We start from the raw sequence: 23636 nt of genomic DNA, 5'->3' as shown, positions 1-23636 counted from the left end.
TGCTGTCGGTTTTACCTCATTACAGAGTGACTTGACCTTTTCATGGAAAAAAATCATTTATAAAATAAGTAGAACATCTGTGACTTTTCAGGATTGATATATTGTACGCAATTAAACAATGAATATCTTGATTAAATCTGACAGTCTCTAGGTCAAACAGTTTAGTTTTAACAGAACTGCGAATTTTGACTACTCTTTACTGCCCCTATTTTCCTCGATATGTAACAGCAAATAAATTACTCTTCGGTATTTTTTTCTTTCTTTCCTTTTATTTTTTTAGAACAATTAGGTGAACTTCAAGATTTATTTTAATCGTCATTCTTTTTCGATGAGATTTAAACAGTTTTTGTTTACATGAATAAAATGTTTCTTTTGCTAAGCAAGAACAATATTTATATTCAATAGATAGTTTAAATGTTCTGATACATTTAAAAATTATCCTGTAAAGCTCTATTTATCATTTGATTTCAATTATAATGTATTAAACTGCTGTGAGGAATAGAATTTTTTATTCATAAAAATGCAGCAATACCGGGATGGCATTTTGTACCAAGGTGGTAACCTCTGTTAAATATTTGGCTGATTTTTAAATTAGGAGATACTTATTTTCTATCATTAAAATAAGATTTGTTTATTCTGCAAAATGTTGTCAAGGAGTATAAGAGATTTTTAATAGTATTTGTAATTTTAATTACTTAAAAATGTAGTTAAAACTAATTTATATAATTCGGGAGAAATGCCACATTTTAAAACGTGGTCAACACGATGAAATCTACCATAATGATCAGATTTGAAAAAGACCGTGAAAGTTGTTTTACTTTTATATGTAGTACATAATGTATATTTGCTTATATTATATTCATTTACGAAATAGTAAAGGGACAAGGTATAAATCAATACAATGTATTAAATAAGTGTTATTGACATCCACTATTTACGAACACCAACCAGGTGTTCGTAAATGCACCCACAGTGCATTTATCTTAAATTTTAAATGTTTCTGAGTATAATAATGATGCATTTTAGAAAGCAATCCGCTAGAAAATGAATATTTTATATTAAAAAAATTTAAATATGGAATAATTGTAATAAAACAGAAATGTTTGAAGATTTGTTTTCAGAAAAACTTCTGAATAAATGCCGATTTCGAAACCTTGCACGTTGAGTTTGAAAAGTTAATTTTATTAACCACAACGTCAAAAATTAAAATGGTTTGCGTATAATCCAAGCAAACATGCTCGTGATTTAATAAGTAAAATTTAGTGCAGTTGCTTAATATTTTATGATCATCCATGTGAATGATGGAACTATTTCCTCTTATATCCCAGTTTCAGTTTTTTGCTTGAGCTTGTAGTGAGTTAGGAATACTTAATTAAAAAATCACCACTATATTTTGAGCCTCGGAGAAAGAATGATTATGTTATGCAGGTAAATAATATTATGTGGTAAATTTGTATTTTTTCTCATTAATTTTTGTATTTTGTTAGTCAAAAGTATGTTTCACTACTTCTTTTAAAACATTTTTTGATACATGGTTCTGTTTTTTAGTTAAGAAATTTGGGTTTGTCATAATCGTTAATGAACTTCAAGTTTTGAGAGTAGTTTTTTTCTTTCGGTTTTACGATTTACATTTAGATGTAGTTTTAAACGCTAAAATTTTCTTTACTATATTTTTCTGGCACAAAAATGAATTTTGACAAATCTCATAAGCAGAGTGTTCTACCACTACTATTTGATTTATAAAATCTTAGTAACAAAAAGCTACAAATTTTTCTAAAATATTTTTCATGCTCAATAATTAATTTTTACAAATATCATAAGCAGAGTGCTCCACCACTGCTATTTGATTTATAAAATCTTAGTAACAAAAAGAAACAAAATTAAGCACATTAGAGGTTGAATATTTCGAGAAGCACATAAACATTATAGGATCCTGACCAATCATATTTCAGTTTGAAATAAGAAAATATCTAAAAGTGTTTTTAAAAATACTTTGTGTCAAAAGTACTAAAGTAATAAAATAAAAGATGCTATAAACTGTGCATGGCGAGAGTAAAAAGGCCGAAGTCGTTGTCGAGAACTTGAGAAAAAGAAACCCACTGACGAGTAAAAAAACTCTCGAATTTTTGGCAAAATGGTGCTTACGGCATTATAACTATACTTTAAGTAAATTTTGTGATTTATGTTCAAGATTCTTTAAATCATTAGTTTTGTTCTTTGTTTAAAAAGTAAAAGAAAAAATGCTTATATTCATTAACTTACATTCATTTGTACTTGAAAAATTCTTAAAAGAGTCATTTAAATTTGAACAAAAACCTGATAATAATCAGAGCAGATAAAATTACAATCGAAAATAATGTAATAATAGGATAAATTTGTACATTTGCCAAAATAGATAAAACTTCGGCCTCCTGATTTATGAGATTTCTTTTTATTCAGCATAAAAGAAATTCTGTTCCGACAGTAAAAAGTTAATAATGTGCAAAGCAAGACAAAAACGGAACAGAAAAGGATTCTAAAGCATTAGGGAGAGTAAAAACATGTCATGGAGGAAATCCAAAACATGTTTCTGTTTAAAAAAAAAAAAAAACTATCAATCAGCAAAAATAATAAGAAATGTATGCAGTTTATTATGATAAATGTAAGAGAGCTATTAACTGATTAATGAATAGAGTTCATGAAAAAATATTTTAGTCTAAGAAATATCTCAAGATATAAAATGAACAGTCGATATGTTCATTATTAACTGAACAATGGTTGCTATGATTTGAGTCGTGCTCTTCCTGATGTATGTCACGCGTCTTGTGGATGAAGAATTCACAAGACAGTTCATGCGTTTCAGACACTTAATGCATTTTTTATTATTTCTCTTACACTAAATGTGCGAAAAAAATCTTAATGGTGAATTCTTGTATACCCAAAAGTTATTTCTCTATAAAAATTCACCATTTTTTATAATTTAATTTTAAAAAGATCGAAAAAGAAATTAGATGATGTAAAAGGAAACATTCAGAAAAATAATTTGTACATTTAAAATGGGTGACTGCAGAGAGTTAAATTTTTCTATTACAATGTAACTTAACTATAGTTATAAATATGTAACATTGAAAAATATTTGCAAGGGAAGGTAGGGTATCAGCGGGTACCTCGATTGTGTGGAAATTAGTTAAGATTTCTGGCGGACAAACTCTGCATAACACTTTACTAGTTAAGAAGGACCTACCATATTGGTTTTTGTTGATTAATTCACTACGCCTGTGTAGATAAGCTTGTTTTGCAATGTCACATCTCTAATGTTTGCTTGTTTTTTAGCTATCCGTTTTTAATGGTCATCACAGTTATAGCCTATTATACGTTTATTAAAGATTCTTACTTTAACAAACAATAAGGATTTCGTTCCATAGTCGCTCTGTTCCATTTTGTTTCGATAACCTTTGCTCTCGAGGTAACTTCCTTGGTCTATGATGGGCCCACGAAAACTGCATTGCAGCGGAAGAAGAAGACAACTGTATCCCAGGCTAAACAAAAGTTTTACAGGTCAAAAGATGAAATTTATTGTGGAACCCCTCTACAATGCACGATAAACCTTTTTCATATTTTGTTGAATTTTTGAAGATGCTTTTTACAAAATCGTAGTTTTTATGTAAATATAAGGAAGTTCTCTGCACTTTTCTTTAAAAAAACTTATTTAATATGAACTATAACTATATTTTTTGTAAGGAATTTTGATCAGCCCCTCAGCAGTACCTCACGCCTGGCGTCCTTCACTTTGAATGTATAACATACGGTTTTGAATGCTTCACATGTAAATTACATGCATATTTTTTAAAACATTTCCTGCATTCTTACTTTTTTAAACTAGAAATTCCTTTCACTCTTTCATTGAAACTTTAGAAGTTCCAAATTTCCCATGGATTTAACGTGTGTATCCTAGTTTACCCCACTAATGGGGTAAGAGCGGTTAATTTGATTTTTTCTATAAAAAAAATTCATTCATAAAAAAGTAATACATAAATAATTTTCCAGAAATGATATATTGTACAGCTAAACAATGAATAGTTTAGTTAAATCTGACAGTTTCTAGCCTGAGCAGTTTAGTTCCAACAGGCCATCGAATCTTAGTTAACCGGTATATCCCAACTTTTCTCTGCATTAAAAAAATAAATTAAGGTACCATATTTTTTTAGAATTTAGGATTGTTTTTTTATTTGTAATTCAACGTATATCATAGGCTAGGATAGCCTAGTTGGCGTGGCGCTGGACTCACGTTCGTGAGAAGCTGAGTTCGAATCCTGTCGGCCGAAGACTCCCCTTGTGTAAATGGTGACCGGTGCATGTTAAATCTGTCGGGTCACAAAGTCCTCCATGCCATCATAACAAATTATACCTCTGGGGGTACTGAATCGGAGATTGATCGTGGTCTGGTTCAGGTCAGAATTACGATTTGTGGATGAATGAATGAATGTATGAATGGGTCTGCCCTGTAAATGGGTGTGACGTAGGGGTGTGGCAGAGTCGTATTCTTGGTAAAAGATGGCGCCACTGGAAAATAAGAACAATTGTACCCCTTGCCTTAGTAGCCTACGACAACAATAACAACGTGTTTCATAGAAAGAAATACAAGAATGTGAAAAATATGATTTGCCCAGAATTTTTAATTTTGTAAATTTAAATGTACTTTGTTTGAGAATTTAAGCAATTTTAGATCTTAGAACACAAATTATTTTTGATGAATTAAATAAAAAATCTAAATAGACTTAATTAAGTGTTATTTCTTTGAAAACATATTTAAGAAAATACATTTTATAAAAGAATGTTGAAATGCCTTCAGAAATCCGTAACCCATCAAAAAAAAACATGTTAATTTAAGAAACTTAAAATTATCGCCAACACTGATTATGTTAAATATTTAAAATAGACATTTCAATATACAAACATTGACTCTTAGTAAATGATAATGAATAGAGATATTCAAAGTATGATATCAGCTTTCTATTTTTCTCACTTAACATTGAGAATTAATTAAAGATAATCGAATATTTTTATAACAATTTCGATAGTGTTCAATAAAATGTTTTATAATTAAAAAATGAATGCTTATCTTTTAATAATGTAATCTCTGAAGATTTACTAAAATTATCGCAATAAACAAAGTCTTGTGACTATGAAAGCTTAATTAACTTTTTCAAACACCGTCGTTAAAGTGTTTTTCTGACCCGTTGCTACGTTACAGTTATAATGACCACAAGAGATTGGTCACGCATTTTCCAGAAAATGGATAAATATTATCTTCTTTATAATAACCCTTTACATTACATTTTGCTCAGTTGCATTGAATTTTCTAAATAAAAATAATAATGCATTGTAATGTTATTGTATGATTGTTTACATTTTGTAATAATTAATGTTAGCACTTGTAGTTTCGAGGTTGTTAACATCTATTAAGTGAAATCCTCTTCTAAAAAGATGTTTTTATTTTACTCTAGTGCAAAAGAGGTCGAAAAATACTTTATTATAAAAAACGAAATCTAACATTTCACCCTGATCATAAGTTTGAACTAGTAAAATGTCTCAAAATCTGCTCAATTACTTTTTGAATTTTTTTGTGCTCTTTTAATTAATCCAAAACCAGAGTTTAAAAGACTTCATTTTAAATAGGGGAGAGTTAGACAAAACTGGACATTTTTTCACTGCACTGCTGCTGATAATTATCAGAAATCCATTAAACTAGTTGCTTTAATCCGTTATTAGAAATCCGTTAAACTTGACGTTTTTGCCATTTAGAGATGAATGAAAAAGAGTTGGCTATTTTTGGACGCCAGACTTTTTAAGAATTCGATTAGAGAAGTTCTGATTTTTACAACTCCAGTACTGTAGTTTCTAATTGCCTGATGTTCAAAATATGCTAAACATATGTTCCAACTCTCTTTAGACGCCTTTTTAGCTCTTCTTTTAAACTGTTAAAGCATGTTTTACATCGCGTTTAAAATATGCTCAGCCATTTTTTCTGTCACAGTTTTATTTAACTGTTTATTAGTCGTGGTTTTATTTAGCAGCACCAGTAAGGTGCTGTTAAATAAAACCGTGACTTTTCAAGCCTGGCAGAATCAGATACTCGATTTTATCGCATTTGAAGAATTTCTTTCCTGTGTATTACAAACCTATTATTTGAAATAAAACTTCTCACTCGCTCTCGTGATGGAAAAAGATAAATATTTTAAAACTTAAAGACATAGTTTTCACCCCCTGATCTTAGCATTATTAAATTCTGTATGTTTCAAAATGCCTAAATAAATGAATTAATAAATAAAAAAAAAGACAGAACTCAGAAAATTTTTGAAAGGCATGAGAGAATTGTTAATAAGTTGGGCACAAGTCACAAAATTTTGACTACATTTTATCCCATAATAGGAGTTTGTCCACTAAAAATAGCAGTAACGGCAGACCATTTGAATGTTACAAAAATAGTGGCAGACATCATGAAAGCATCATTTGTGCTTGAAAAAAAAATAAAACCTCATTATTCGCATGCACTTGATAAAACATTATTACTCACCATTATGAACATGAATATTTTAAATGATTTAGGTCCAAAATGGTAAAAGCGAAATCACGGGATGAATACATTGGCAGACACTTTCAAAATGTCAAAAAAATTGGAATAAAAATTAAACTTTTCAAAATATAGAAGAAAAGCTAAAAAATAAATAGATTTACTTAAAGTAAAAAAATGCATGTAATAACGAAACTAATTTTATCCTACAAGGTAAGATAAAAGGGAGTTTTTCCTTACTTCTAGAAAACGACTTTAGACTCCAAAATTATAGTTTCTTTACATAGATTTTTATTTTTAGTATTCGAATAAAGATCTAAGCAATTTCATTCATGAAGTATTTTTATTAAAAAAAAGAAACCTTAAAGGATCTGATTTTCGCAGAGTTTCTCCTATTTACATCTTGAGACTAAAGCTTTAAATAATGACACAAAATTCAAATTTTATCTCGAAATTACTAAACACTATTTGAAAAAAATTCAATTATTTAAACCTATTTATATTATCTTAACATCAAACATTTTTTTTCTAGCATTTTTTCCTTAAGAAATGTGAAATTTATTTTAATTTAAAAAAAAATTACTTTTTAGCACTTTTTGCTTAGTTGTAGGATATTTTTATAGTTTCAATTTGATTATGAAACAAAATCCACTAGTCTCAAATAAGGGTATTTATATGACATAAGACTGTCTAAAAGGACATCAAACGTCTATTCTAATTTTCAATGCTGTTAAAAACTTGGGCCAACGAGTTTAAATCTGATTATGTTTTCACTTAAACAATCGCTTTGTAAAGAAATGCAAACAGAAAAAAAACTTAAAATATTATTTTTTAGACAATAAAATTGCACCTAATATTGTCCAATATATTTCACGCTTGGTTTCCGGAGAACATAAAGAAAAATATCCAAATTAAATAAGCTCTTTTGAAATAAAACTGAAAATTTTGGTTTGGCGCTTTTTTTAATTTCTTTCAATAAAAAGAACTTTATTTTTCAATATCTTTGAGGAGAAAAAATAGTAAGGAATCATTAGATAGCTTGAATGTTTCGTAAAAAATGTAATGAAAGTTTTTAGGCGAGAGTGAATGAATAATAACCATTGTTCATCGTGTGGAAAAATGAAATTAAACTCAGCGTGCAGCAGCTCATTTGCATAACAAAGACTCAACACGAAACTAAAACTGCATAAATTCTCATTTACTCTCTCTGCAAGTGAAGAAATTCTGCAGAGAAAATGAACATATGACGTGTATGGGTTATATGTATTTTTACATGGAATATTATAACCATATTTATTTTTTTCCCCTCAATTTTTTATTCCAAGTGGAAAGTGTTGAAATAAGTTGTTTAAGAACATTATAATTCATAAAGAAGTTTAAATATTCGTCTAGCGCTATTCAACGCAAGGTATTTGAAACTGTTAATTCCACTTTCACTAACGTAATTTGTCAGCCTATCACGTGGATTAGAATAAACTTATTAAAAATGAAATCTTACAAGCAACATAATTCTTTTGTGCAATAAATAAATAAAAACTACAGCACTTTTATCAGAAAAATAATAATTTCTACGACTTGTGTTTTACAATTGATTATATTTTTTATTTTTACATGATTCGACGCTATGCAGACTTTCGAATGTCTACTAAAAAATATAATCTGTAGCCTATACAATGTGTTCCGTAATTATTACCCTAAATATATATTTTGAAAATTGTTGTTATAAATTTATGTAGGAAAAGGACCTATAAAAATATAATGAAACACACCTAATGAAGTGTTTGAAAACATTAAAACCTGTTTGTTTGCCGGAGGAAACTTAAACAATTTTCATATTAATTGGGCACTTGCACTTCAAGAAGAAAACCTCCCATACCCACATATGTGACCTATGGCGTCAGCGCCAGCTAATCTTTATCAGCAAAATGGCGTATTAAAGTTTAGCTAAGTTTCTTTACATTAGTTAGAATGTTCATTAACGTTAATCAAATACAGCGCCGTATCGCACATCGAATTAGTTGAAATATAATTCTTTTTCGTCTACTTTTTTTACTCAACTTAGATTTATTATTTGTTTATGCGTTTTATTTTAACCGTGACACATTTTTGTTTTGTGTACCTGGCAACTTCGATGCATAATTAGTTTGTTTATGTTCCACATAGGCTTCGTGCCTATCTTTGTGTTAAGTCTTTGTGTTGAAGAACGTTGAAAGATACGTTGAAAGAATTGAAATCTCTGAGAAAGAATCTTCATGAAAGAATTTAGAAAGTGTCACTCAAGAGAATTGATACTTGACGGGCTTTGTTTACTCGAAATAGAATAACAAACAGTTGCTAACGTAAACAAATACTACGCTTTAACAGCCAATTAGGATCGAGATACCCACACTACGTCACTCGCAGGCATCCCATTGCCTTCTTGTTTAGGAACAGATAAAAGAATTGTGTGACAATATCATTACAATATTTTATAGACGCAAACGGTTTTAATATGTTAGCTGCTGTGTTAACCAATGATCTTAAAAAAATAGAGAACGATTTATTTCAAATTCATTTTGCTTAAGCTACGTTACTGCGAGTTTGTAAATATTATAAGAGCTGGTAGACCCTAAAAATCTGTTTCAGGCTTCCCAACTCGACGATATCATTTTCTTATTTAGTGCAACTAATTTGTAAAAATTCACAATAGAGTCTTCATCTTATTTTTTATATTCGTTCAGAAAGCAGAGAATATGACATAAAAATGAGATTTTCTATTAATATGAAATTGTTAAACAACTGTGCTTAAATCTCTCTTCAACAAAATGAGAATCTTTTAAACGTCGATTAAGAGACGAATGCTCTATTTTTCATACTAAACTGCTGTGCTTAAATCTCTCTTCAGCAAAATGAGGATCTTTTCAACGGCGATTAAGAGACGAATGCCCTATTTTTCAAACTGAACTGCTGTGCTTATATCTCTCTTCGGCAAAATGAGGATCTTTTCAACGTCGATTAAGAGACGAATGTTCTATTTTTCAAACTGAACTTCTGTGAATAAATCTCTCTTCAGCAAAATGAGAATCTTTTCAACATTGATTAAGAGACGAATGCTCTATTTTTCATACTAAACTGCTGTGAATAAATCTCTCTTCAGCAAAAATGAGAATCTAAGGTATCTCAATTGCACAGATTCACTGGCCTCACTTCATCTGTAGAAAAGCTTGTTGTGGAAATTCAGTCCATTGCCCTCGATTTTATTGCTGAAGTCCATTTTTCTTATATTCGGTGCAGTCAATCATAGCAATAATAGAGCGGACCAATTAGCCAAAGACGTGATTTGCCTTCATATTGATCTTTCGATTCCTGTCCCGTTGTCACACTGGAAAGATGTCAGTTTGGGAAAAAGCTGTTTTGGACTGAAATATTGAATTCTTAGCTTCTCCAAAAGCAATGTGGTCTGAAAGTATTTTCTAAATATTTTTCAGCGGTTGAAGTGATAGAAATTTTTTGATGACTTTAAATTAACTTATATTCTTACAGGACATGGAAATTTTAACAGCATACTTGCTAATTAAGTGAATTTTATTTTATAACCGCAGTTGAACAGTCGACCAAATTTGGAGTTTATGACTACCAATATTCAACTCTACATGCCTTGTAATTTTGAACCCAATCAAGAAGACAAGGGATTAAATAATGAGAGAAATTTGCCTTAGTTGAAGACTTTTTGATGGAACTAACCAGCATTTGCGCTACATTGATAGGGAAGCCTCGAAAACCTCTCGTGGTTAGCCTGACGGCAAGCGGACTCTAACCCATGATTCGTTTACCACTGAGGACACTTTACGTCACTATTGTGGTCAGTACGAGATGGGTGCGGAATTCACTCGACCTGCTATCGATGGGATTCGAACTCGGGTTACCTGATTGGGAGGCGAGTGCTCTATCTCCTAGGACACCATGGCTCTAATTTAATGAATTGTAATTTTTGTTTTTGTGGTCAGAATGTTGACACCGTAGAACACATTTCATTATAACTTATATTTAGGTAAAGGAGAAAGCCTAAAAAAGGGAACTCTGGTATTTCTTGGCCACCTGTTTTGTCTTTGTTTGTTAAATGCCCTGAAAATCCAAATATTTTACGTAATTTTGCTTACAACTGAATTTTGTTCTGTTTCTTTCCAACTTACAATTATACTTTACCCACTTGCCTCATGATTCACTTTGTGGAGCATGAGAAGTTGTAGAGTAAGTTTAAATAAAATAAAATATTCATAGTTAATTAAAACGAATAATTAATTAAACGTTAATTTAAACGAAATTATGAGCTTTAAAATTATTTAAGCTCGAAAGATGCGCGTTTAAATTTGAAAGATTGCTCTAAGGGACCTTGTTATAATTTTTACAAAAAAAAATTTGCTTGAATGAAAATAAAGTAATGTATGACCTGAATAAAATAATTAAAGACATCTTTTTTTTTAAAATCCCACAACTTTTTTTTAAATATGTTAAAAAGAATCGACAGTTTTTCAAGTCGAAATAAAAGCGAAATGTTTAACTAAAGATTAAAAGCGGCACTTTTCAATGGCTCAATAAATAGAAATCATACATTTCATCACATGAAATTCAAATACTTTATCCCTTGAATATATAATAAAGGATTAAAATTGATAAAAACTGCCAGCAAACTTATCTACTTTCTCTCTTTATACATTTTTCATTTGATTTCCAAATACCAAAAGGTAAAAAAAAACTTATGTGAAAACTTTTCATCATTTAATCCCCAAGTGATGAAATAAATACAGTACCGGAAGACCTCAATTTATTTTATTCTGTTTCTTTTCATAAAGAAAAAGGACTCGTCTTTAATGACATCCTGATTTATTTTCTTTTTCATTGGAGATAAGAATTTTTTTAATTAAAAGTATTTCTTTTTCTTTTTGCGAATGATTCTTTAATTTTTAAGCCTCTTTTCTTTCCTCTATTATTCATTTTTTAAATAAAAAAGGAAGTTAAAGATAATCCCACAAGGTTCGTCTTGTTACGAATAAAAAGGAATCGGAAAATAATGACCCCCCTTTTTACATTAACGAAAAATGATGAAAATGCAGAATTTAAATAATCAGATTTTTAATAGTTATTCAAGATTTATTGAGTAAATGAAATATGGAGCATAGAAAAGAAATTATAGCAAAATAGTAGTAAAATATTTGTTTTATATTCGTTTAATAAAAAAAACCTCAGTTACATGAAAGAGAACATTGATACATACAGTAGAACCTCAATTATCGGAATATCTTTCATCCGTAAAATGCACTTAACCTGATTACACATTCGAATCTATTAAATACATCCGAATGTTATTCTGTTAAATACATCTGAATATTAATCTGCTAATACAACTGAATATTACTGGATTAAATACATCCGAATATTTCTGATGAGAATTATGATATTAAAAAAAATGTTTTCTGCTGTTACTTTCTTACTGAAACTTAGGCCGCTAAAAATCAGTGCTACAGATGATTCATTTTATAGTTTTTCATAGTCCATCTGTTGACAAACTTTGTAACTAACTTTGAAAGTAGATGAGAAAAAATAATTGGTTTTCTAAGCAGAACGCAGCAAACGTAAATTTATATCTCCTCCAGTTTTTTTTTCCAATTGATTTTTCAAATCGTCCGTCATTTTCCTGACAGCTGGCAGCCGAATTTTGGAACTATAAATAATAGTCTTAAGCCATAGTTTATGTTTCGTGAATATTTTTGCCGATTTTGTTAAATTGTTTAAAGCAGCCTTATTTTAAACAATTGGTCAACTGACAAAGTTACTTCTTAGCAATAGAACTTTATTGGAATCTCTTAAATTCTGTTTTTGGTTTGCAGGGGACTTTTTTATATTTTATGAAAACGATTCCAAATTATTCCAAATGAAAAAACATATTTATGAAAATATGAAATGGTCAGGAAAATATTTCAAAAGAAAGAAATGAAAAAAAAAACAATGGCATGAGAAAGTCAATTAAATGAAAAAATAAATAAAATTAACCCCTCCCCCCGGAACAATATTACAATTTTCGATCCCATGGAGCTATAAGTACAAAAAACCAGGCGTAAAAGATTATTCTGTTCATTGCAGCGATAACCGTTGGTGGGTTTTAAGTTAAATGAATAAGTTTTGAACTAAATAAATGAATAAATAAAGCTAATTTAAAAAATAAAAATAAATAAATATAGTTAAATAAAATAAAATAAATTAATTGATAAAAATAAATAATGCCGCCGACATAACACGAATTTCGTTCGCGGTATCGAAGTATAGAAGAAGGTTTATTATTTTTATTTTGAAACAAAAATAATAAATAAATACGATCCACTACAAAATGAAGAAAATTGTGATAACCGTAAGGCGATTACATGTTCCTTTTGTGCAAGTTATTGGGTACGTTGACAATGGATCCTTTTATCCCTAACTGGTTATCAACTGGTGGATCTCGTATTTGCATGAAAGGGGTTCGGAGTATCACCATTCGCTCTTCGGTAGGGTTCAATTCTCTCAACCACTTTGGTACTTTTGTGAGAGACGGGCTTCCTGCTTGGGTTCGCGAACGGAATCCTTTTGTTTTTCCGTTTGTATTGTAACGCTTAAGGTATTCCCGTCTACGTTCTTTGACTTAGGCTTTTTCAGCCTCGTAAGTTTAGGTCTTGGTGTCGTTTTTTTCTTGTTTCAACTCTAACTTTTGAGACCGTGTCAATCAGTTTGGACCCTCTTTATTTGTGATATTCACATGAATTAGTATTGAAAACGATCCAGTTTGAACTGTGGGTTAGAATTTCTGATTCTTAAATAAAAAAAATAAAAACACAAATATCGTTCTAAGGCTAAAATTCTCTTTTATTCACAACTCAAGAAGTATTTATAGGATCTCTCCGGTCCCATATCTCAAAAATAAACTCACCAACTTAAAGCATAACACAATTAAAAGTGAAAAAAAGAATTCTAAACAAATTATCAAACAGCAGAGGTCGCCATAGCAACGAATGCGAACTGTTTGCTATTACTCTTGATTACTGTAGTTGGAAAGTGAGGACGCCATCAAATCCAAACCAAGACCCATTTTGCCAATGGGTAATAATTATTGACTGATTGACACAAATTAAAATCTCCTCCCCCAAAAAATATTTTTAATGCAATTTATGATCGAATAGTACAAAAAGTACAAAAAACAGCAGCAAAAAGGTCAATCTGCTTATTGTAGAGCTAACTGTTGGAGAGTTTTGCGCTTTATCTCTCCCTGTAAATTTGTGCTTATTAGTTTCACTAAATCTTCCTGTACTGAGGTGAGTTTGTCCCAATGGTTAATACAGTTCTTCAGAATTAAGTTTAAAAAATACAACGAAAATTTTTTCTTTTCTTTTGGAGACAAATTTTGTAGTGTACAGTGCGTAAAATAAAAAAAAAAGGCCACCCTTAATGACTTTTATTCTAATGATCGGATCTTCACTTTTTAGGACTCAATCTCAATGGTTGGAGGGGGTGGGGTGATCTCAAATATGCTATTTAATAAGTGGAAACGAAACGATATCTTAAGTTCCGAAATCAGATGCAAAAACGTACTTTCTCTGAGTAAACATACCTTTTTTCAGCGAATTTGGATTTTTGACCCCCAAAATAAAGGGACTAGGTTGTAAGGTATATAAATTGCTGAATTGTAAGGTATATAAATTTTTTCATAATTTTAAAGTATCTAATTTTGCATGGTAAAATACAAAATTTGAGCGAAATCGGTTGAATAGTTCCTGAGAAATCGAATTTTAAAGATGCGACTTTTTTAAAGAGACCTCGAGTCATTAAGATTGAGTTCTAGAACGTGAAGATCTGATCATTAGATCAAAAGTAATAAAGGGTGTTCTATTTTTTATGTTGCGAACTAAAACTTAGTTGCATGCTTATGAGATAAAACTCCAAAACGCAGAATAAGAATTAAACACTGTAAAATAATTTCTTAAATGACTGATAGTTGCCTAAATTGGTTGTTGTTTCAAAAATATACATAAGTGAATTTTTTGACGTAGATGGTACACCGGTTTTTTTGAGTGCTCTATTTACAATCAAAAAATATATTTGGTACTTTTTCAGTTATCAAAAACAGTCTAATAGTAAGTAAAAATCTGTCGGATTATCTAAGTTTTATTTGTACTAATGTATAACATCCAAAAAAAAGTGATGTGATTTTTTTAAATTCATATTCAAAAATTTCTCAACGACTGATTTTGTATAAATAAGAAAATTTTTTTAATTATGAATAAATGTTTTTCTTAGATCTAAATAATTGCAAATAAGTGCACATTTGAAAAATTACTGTTGGGAAGTGAGCTGTGTTCAGAAGATTTTATTTTAATCGCAAAAAAAAAAAAAAAAAAAAATCGCAGGTGTCTCAAGCTGTATTTTATAACCACAAACTATTGAAGTGCTAAATATGATATTTTGACCTAAATTAATAATAAAAAAAAGTATGAAAAATGTATTTAATAAAAGTCTTTGATAAAAGGATTACATATAATGTAACAATATAAATACAAATATTAAAAAAAAACCAGAAATGAACGATATTTTTCTTAATGAAACAAGGTTAATGAGTATTGCTTGAATAGATTTCAGATTCAAAAATAAAGATTTTAAAAATATATACTAAGCAACAGTCATTACGAAATACATAAATATTAATATTACAAATTACATTATATAGCACTCAAAATCTGATGGGGTAAGTTTTGGAAAACAAAGAGATGTTGAAAAAGGATTTAGAGTATAATTAAGTATCATTTTTCATTACCCATCCAATTATCCTATGTCTGTTACAACCGAATAAATGAATGGGTAGTTAGATAAAGTATAATCATAATTAAGAAATAGTTTCTTCTTTAAATAACTCACTTAATTGTAACCTTAAAACCTATAATTTGAGCCAGCTAAAAATTATTAAGTCAAGCAACAACGTTAAAAAAAATTATATTTTTTCTCATCCCATATCCAATTGCAGTATGATTCATGCAACCATTCATAAATATTCTTAAAAAAGTAAAAAAAAAGGTGTTTTTAATCAAATTAATAAATTTGAATCAATATTTCATATCGTATATATCATATGATCAATATATAAACTTTAATGAGGAAAATAGAAATTTATATGGATAAAAAGTTTAACGTTGTGTTTTGAGTTCATCACATTTAAAAATAAAAAAATGATGGATGAAAAAAAAAATAGAAATGAAATAAATTTTCATTGATAATTTATGAAGATAATGTTTAACATTGTACATAACATAACCTTCATATTCATGAATAAAAAATGATAAATGATTTCAAAATGATAAATAAATTAAAATAAAACAGTAAAAACATCCAAAGAGAAGCATAGGCTTTAAATATACTTTTTTTTCACTCGCTTTACTTAATTATTTGTTTAGTTATTTGCTTATTATACGAACGAGAATAATTATTATTTATAGGATGATTTTTATTCTGAGTTTAAATATAACAATGTATAAAGTATATCTAAATATAACTAATTTGGTGTGATTTTCCTTTAATCAAACAAGCACATATTGAAGCAATTATTTTCAGCAAACAAAACTGCATATCAGTTAAAATTTCTTGAAAAAGTAAAATAAAATATTTGTTCATTTAATCGCAAAAACTTAAGCGTAAATATTTACAAAAGAATGTTAAAAACTTTTGATTATTTAAAATAAATAAGTCGAAATGTAAAGAAAATATGGAAAAATTACAGAACATTGAAAAAAAGGAAAATATTATTCTTTTTCCCTTTTTTCATTGTTCTGTAATTTTTTCATGTTTTATCTACATTTTGAACTTATTTTATGAGTTCTATTTACTTGCAGCTTACGAGCAGTAAATAAAACTTATTGTTTTTCTTAAATTTTCTTCGTTTTTTTCTTTTTGTCCATTTTGTATTTATCTATTATGCTATATATATATAACAGAGGTTACTCGTTGATATATATATGTTCAAAATGAAGAATAAAACAAAGAAAAATAATAGACAAATGAAAAAAAAGGAGGGAAATAATAAGTAAAAAAATAACAAACAACAGTTTATTAAAAAAAAAAATTAAATATTAATTAAAAAACCGGAAAAAAAGAGATATAATCTTTTCATCAGCCCACACGATTATATCCNATATATATATATACATATATATATATACGTATATATATACATATATATATATACGTATATATATACATATATATATACGTACATATATATATATACATATATATATACGTACATATATATATATATATGCGTGGTCGGAAGTAGTGTACGCTACAAGTAGCAAATGTACTGTAGTCGCTACTTTTTTCCGTAGTTTGTAGTGTAGTGCGCTACTTTTTGAAAGAAAGAATCGCAAGAAAACAGTAGTTCGTAGCGATTCCTGGCATCTACTTTTAACGTTAGTTAAGTAAAGAAACTAAGTTCAAAGGCAAAAAATTCTACGAATCTGATTGGTGCAAATTCTTTGCGGTTCCGTCGACTTGCGATTTGAGAATGCCTCTATGGCAAAGCGTTATGAGATCTACGCCTGATGCTCCAATTTTTTAAAAAAAAATTTGTTAGCAGCAGTTATTTTTTTCAATCTTGTAATCGAAATCACACTTTCACGACATCTACTGCACCATCTACATTAAAGGCACTCGAGAGGATGATCTCAAGTATGTTAACTAATTAGTACAGGCTAAATTTTAAGTTACGAGATCAGACAATGTATTTTTTCTGAATAAATATACCTTTTTTCCAATGAATTCGGAATTCTGACTGTCAAATTATACGGGGTAGCCGCAATCTGGGAAATATGGTCCCAATAGTTTGGCAAGGAGAGCGATCCAAAGTTTGGACCCCTTAAAGTTAAATTTCACTTTTTGTGTATTTCATCATATTGCGAGAACTTTATTAGCGATTTGAAACATTTTTACACACAATTATAAGACTTGTTTATCAAAAAATAATTTAGTGGAAAATATAACTTTAAGTAAATATTTATTATTTTTCACTTATTTCACTTAATAACTGTCGAAAAAATTATGAATTGTAAGGTATAAAATTTTTTACACTATTTTAAAATATATAATTTTAATGATAAAATGAACAAATTTAGAGAAATTGGTCGAATTGTTTCTTAGAAATCGAATTTTAAATATCTTACTTTTTTAAAATTTGATTTCACAGGTACTATAAAGTACGTTTTTGTGTCTGATATTGTAACTTAAAATATCGTCTGCATTAATTAATCAGTATATTTGCGATCATCCCCTCAAACCATGAAGATTGTGCACTAGAAAGTGAAGATCCGATCATGATATCAAAAGTTATTCAGGATGGTCCGTTTTTGTTTGCGAACTGAACTTTATTTCTTAGAGGATATAAAAAAGCATTGATCGCTTAAATCACAAATATTTGATAATTTCTTAGCATTTCTTAAATCTCACTTAACATTTCTTAATTCTCACTGTCGAGTAAAGCATGGAGTTTGAAGGTTAAAAGAATAAATTCGAAAAGGTGTTTTTCAGAATAAAAAAAAACTATTTCATGTAAACATGAATTAAAATCTCTTAATAATGCCTCACATTTAACCAAGCCAACTCTTTTTTCAAAACCATTTTAAATATAGGTGAAAATTAAGCTCTCAAGTTACGTTTGCCTCTTAAAAGTAGTGAAGCAGTTTGTAGTAGCTACATTTTAAAAAAATGCAGTTGTAGTTGCAGTTAACTACAAAGAAAATGTAGTTTTTCCGACCACTATAAATATATATAACTGTTAATTAAATAACTGCATAAAATTTCGTAAACCTAGAGTAAATATTTATGGAAATAAGAGCATTTTTATAAAAAGAAGATATTTTTTTGTCTTACGTTTTTTGCTATAACTTTATAAATATTCAATGGAATCAAACAATATTTTTGGTGCAATTCAAAATTAATTACAAAATTATTTATTTAAAATTTAAAAAAAAATCGAAAATTTAAAATTAAAAAAACTGCTCAAAATATAAGTATTTAAGGTATATCTTTCCTACTGCACGTGCTCAGAAAAAAATTAAAAAAACTTCTTCTTAATTTTGTAATGAATCAATCATCTTTGGAAACTAATGAAAAAAGTTTAATTTAAATATCTTTAAAATTTAAAATATTTCAAGCAATTTTTAAGGTAGTTTTTGTACTTTAAAAAGAAAGCTCAAAACGATCAGGAGTTTCCCGCAAATTTCATTTTGCTTCATAAAACAAAATTTACTAACAAATGATAATATATTACAATAAACATCCGGAAATCAAAACGCGATGAATATATAAGGAAAGAAATATATAAGTATAAGGAAAGAAATTTAAGTATAAGAAATACGTTTTCTTTCCTTATATAAGTATAAAGAAAGAAAACGTAATTTTATGGGGGATGATCTCCCACCATGCCGGTCTCATTTTTACTATATCTTGGTAAATAGTTCAAAAGGAAATCTCAGGAAAACCCCTGATCGCTTTGAGTTTTTTTTTACAAATAGTACAAAAACTAGTTAGAAGATTGCCTGAAACTTATTTATTCGTTGTCAAATACGATTCACTACAAAATGAAGAAAATTTTTTGAAAAATACTTTTCTGCTCATGGGCAGTATAAAAGAACTACCTTAAATACTTATTATCTTGCGCAGTTTTTAATAATTTTTTTTTAAAAATCTTAAATAAATAATTTTGTAATTAATTTTAAATTGCTCCAAAAATATTTTTTTATTCCATTACATATTTTTAAAGTTATAGGAAAAAAAAAAAAAAAAAAAAAAAAAAAAAAAAAAAAAAAAAAAANGTTCATTCTTTTCATATAGCAAAAAAACGTAAGGCAAAGAAATTAATTTTTTTATAAAAATGTCCATATCTCCACAAATATTTACCCTAGGTTTAGGAAATTTTATGCAGTTAACATTAAAATAGTAATTTAAGTAATTGATACAAGTACAAGCTTATTTCTTGATTTTCTGGCATAGGGTGTTTAAAAATACTTGTCGTAATTTATTATCGGTCTCCCAAACCTCTGAAAGCTTTAGATCTTATTGCTAAGTGTGAAAAATCGCATAAATTAAACATCTCTAAAACACCTCAAAAGTTATAAAATAATCCTTCATATATATATATATTTAAAATCCTTGTCGTCTGAAAAGTATACACATTAAGGATCACAAATTAATATTCAATGATAAGTTAAGTTGGAGTAATACCTTCAAAACATATTTTATTGCCTAAGAAAACTACATTTAAAATACTTTCTGTTTTCTCCAACAATCAAACTGGGTTTGATGTTTACAGTTCAGTATAAATTTGTGATGTGTATACTTTAACTACAGGGATTATAAAAATATATATTAAGGGCGGTCACTGAGGAATATATTTTAGAAAAAACTATAGAACACGATGGTGAAAATCATTTGTGATCATGAATTAACATTTGAGGGCAAAAGAGTAAAAATGTGTTCAGATTCTGACAAATTATAATTGAAGTCTGTAAGAGCAAGGGAGGGATTAAAATAATCGAAAACCAGTTTATTTCACAAAGCTTATGGAAAGACAAATCCCTTAGACTCCCATTAGAAAAATGAAAGGCTTTTGATGATTTTTATTACTGCTTAGCTTTTCATGATCTGAACAATAATTGATATTAGTTACTGAACATTTTCGTTTTTTTCCCCACATAGATATTAAACTGCGACTTCTAATGTGCATACTTTTCATTTTACGTCATTCTTGACAAGAATTCAAACATGAGACATGAAATACCAGTGAGAATTTGTAAGAATTATTTCTTTGATTATAACGAAAATATGTAGCGAGTTTAGTAATTATATATGTGTGGAAAAAATTAATAGCTAATGTTACTTAATTGGTCTTCAAAAAAAATATATGATTCAAGAAATCATTGACCTTTTGTGGTAGTTAGTTTCTTTTCAATCGTAAATTCGCTTTCAGCAAGAACCTTTACTGATCTTACTGCATTGAACAAAACTGCCAAATTAGGTCTACAGATTTTGAAGATAGTATTATGATAAAAATAATTTTTCACAAATTGTGTTAAGTGCTATACATTTTTTTTTCATTCTGAAAAAAAATTTCCTCCTTGCATATACAGACATGTGATTGCTGGAAAAAGAAATTATCTGAAATTTTTTTCTCAATGTGTAGTTTTGTTTTAGTATTTAACTTTTTGTTTTCTTGTACATAGCAGGGGATATTCAAAAGACTTGTTTTTATGCACAAAAGTAACATTTATAAAATGTGAAGAGATAAATAAATTTTTTTCTTATCTAATAATAAGATAGAAACACGGATATATGGTGGTATTGAGTGCGCTGAAAAGAGATTACTGAAATACGTGATTCGAGATTCTCATGTCATCATATTATAAATTGATTCGATCTAATTGATGCTTATTAAAAAAAGGGTAATTTTAATTGAAGTCAATTGATTAAATAAAAACCGGACTTGTGTAAAAAAATTTCAACGAATTAAAAAAATAAGTTTAAAAAAATGAGAAAATCACCATATTTCCAGCCAACTTTTTAAATGTTTGCCATTTCGGAAATACTTTTAAAATAACAAATTTTGTACTCTTGCGTTTGCCTTCAGTAGTAGTTCATTAAGTTCAAAGTTTTATGAATGAATTTTTTTTCCGAAATTATGTTTTTCTCTAACATATTTGCGTAAAAAAAATCATGATTGCGCGTGAATGAGAATATGGGAAAAAGAAGAAAAAGAGGACGCTGGTAAGGATGGAATAAATGTCTCGTTAACCAGATTTTATGTAACAAAAATTAAATTTTTGGATTAGTGGAGCTCCGCGAAAATTTTGTCGGAAAATAAATTATTGATTCTCGGAACGATCTTGAGATTTGCGGAAGTCCGCGAATCAACGGTCTTGAATTTCACGGATTTCCGCAAATTAGCGGAAAAATCACATGCCTATATAAATAGAGGATGTGCTTACATAAATCAGATGCCTATATAAATAAAGGAAAATAAAATTTTTATTTCCTTTAACATAAATTAATTACGACAGGTGTGACAACTATATATCAACTTAATACTACCGTAAAGAGTTATAATCTATTAGGGTTATTAAATAGTAGTTTCATAACATGTGATTTGATAATGTAAAAATTCAATGTATCTGGACAAGAATTTATTTAAAGTTGACTAATTATCAATATTTATGCATATTTTCTGAACATTCATCTGTTAATTGTATAATTTTCTTGTAATTTCAGAAAAGGCAAAGTTCATGAACTTTGCAAAGTTCAATTTGTTCCATGTGAAAAACTCTTCATTATTTAGTGAGCATTGTGTAAGCTCTTATTTATAAATATATGCTAAATGCTTACAAAATATATTTTATAAGAATTATAATGTATTTTTATTTGCCTATGAAGATCTAATAATTAATGTATCGATTTTTCCTATGAAATGAATATCCATTTTATTTTATTGAAAACTTTAAAAAATGTTTGAGTATTTGTAGTAATGTAGTATTGACTAATTTGTAGTAAAGTAATAATTAAAATAAATACTGTCAATGATTATAATATTTTGTTAATTGTTATTAAAAACTTGGTGCGCATTGAAACATATTATCATCCAAATTTGCTACTACAATAAGGAATTAACTTGAATCCTACAGCCTGATTATCTGGTTTCTTGGTTTTAGTAAGGAAATATGGTTTAATTTATTATGGTCTGATGTAAATTAACACCGTATTATGATGCAACATTGAATTTTTTTCTGAGAATGCACGCAAACTCAATAACAATAAGGGTGTGTCAAAATTGACAAAAAAAAAGTGACAGCGAAATATATAGTGAGTTTTTTACGCGTATTTTATAAGTCAATATAAAAGATGTTTTCATGCTACAATTGTATAAAAAAGAAAAGATGCAATATGGACCAATCTTGCAAAAGAAAAAAACAAGCGAAATAAAACTAATTGCTTACCTTTTACAGATTATTGCTCTACGAATAAGAAACAGCTCTAAATATATACGTATTTAAATATAAAATATCTATATTTTTATCGTTTTTTTTAATTAAATATAAAGCACCTTAAAATGAGACCCGATGTCGTCAAGGTGACAATTAGATCTTTGCAGAATTAAATCTGCTACGAAGCGACTTGTTGATGAGAATGAGTAGGCGTGCTGCACCATACGTTCACCATATTCATGAACGATGGAATAAAAATGATGAAAAAAAGAAGAGAGGAGAAATAATAAATGTTGCTCTCCCTCTTCTTCTCCGCCTTATCTCGCCAAGCACCCACTCGTAAATATTTCGTCGAATGTGAATGGAGAGTTGCTAGAGATGCGTGCGCTCTTTAGCCTTCTACGACGACCGGATCTCTAAAGATGTGCGCAACAAAAATTTAACCAGGAAGCTGTAAGGAGGTGGCAATAGTGCTTCCCAGAAATTGGCGATTTTACGCTTTGTCGCCAAATTGTTTATTTTGAGACCACGCGTTATTTGTAAGGGTGGCTGAGGAGTTGATTTCACTCAGAAGTAATCAGTGGTATTATTCGGAAGTTGCTTCCTACGCGAAGAAATCGAACAATTGTTGTTGTTTTTAAAGTTATGGTATTCTCTGAGATTTTCTAATGTTGTAATTAAATAGAAATCATTCGATGGTTTGAAATAAAATTAGTTACTTTACTAAACTTTATGCTAAGTTTATTCCTTTCTTTTAAAATTAGAAATGGTATGCAGTTAAAGTTATTTTTATACGTATATAATTTATTAGTATATCGGTTATAAACCATATTTAAAACTGTTACGATTTGAAATTTAAAAATTTATTTTATGCATGCATTTTTATTTCAGAAGCAAGAAAATAAATTTCTCACAGATTTCAATAAGTAAAACTTTTCTATTAATTATTTATTTTTCACTTACCTTACGGCATTCACAAGTAATGCTTAATTAATGAATCCCTTTTTGATTTTGCTCTTTTTTATAGTAAATTTTTCAATTTTCTATTTTATTCAAAATTT

General features: G+C 28.5%; 1 protein-coding gene across 2 annotated transcripts in view; it reads right to left on the bottom strand.

The window, feature by feature from the left end:
- The window catches only part of LOC107441632 (GTP-binding protein Di-Ras2), a 65944-nt gene extending 42914 nt beyond the window's left edge, over positions 1–23030 (bottom strand). Inside the window, exon 1 of one of the 2 annotated variants that reach the window (XM_016054969.3) lies at positions 22588–23030. The gene's annotated coding sequence lies outside the window, so the exon portion shown is untranslated. The remainder of the gene's footprint in view (positions 1–22587) is intronic. The other variant, XM_071183965.1, reaches the window with a different exon arrangement.
- Positions 23031–23636: the final 606 nt, after the last annotated feature.

The sequence above is a fragment of the Parasteatoda tepidariorum genome, chromosome 1, assembly GCF_043381705.1.
Source record: "Parasteatoda tepidariorum isolate YZ-2023 chromosome 1, CAS_Ptep_4.0, whole genome shotgun sequence".
In the NCBI taxonomy this organism is placed as follows: Eukaryota; Metazoa; Arthropoda; class Arachnida; order Araneae; family Theridiidae; genus Parasteatoda; species Parasteatoda tepidariorum.
This window is presented reverse-complemented; position numbering and strand designations above follow the sequence as displayed.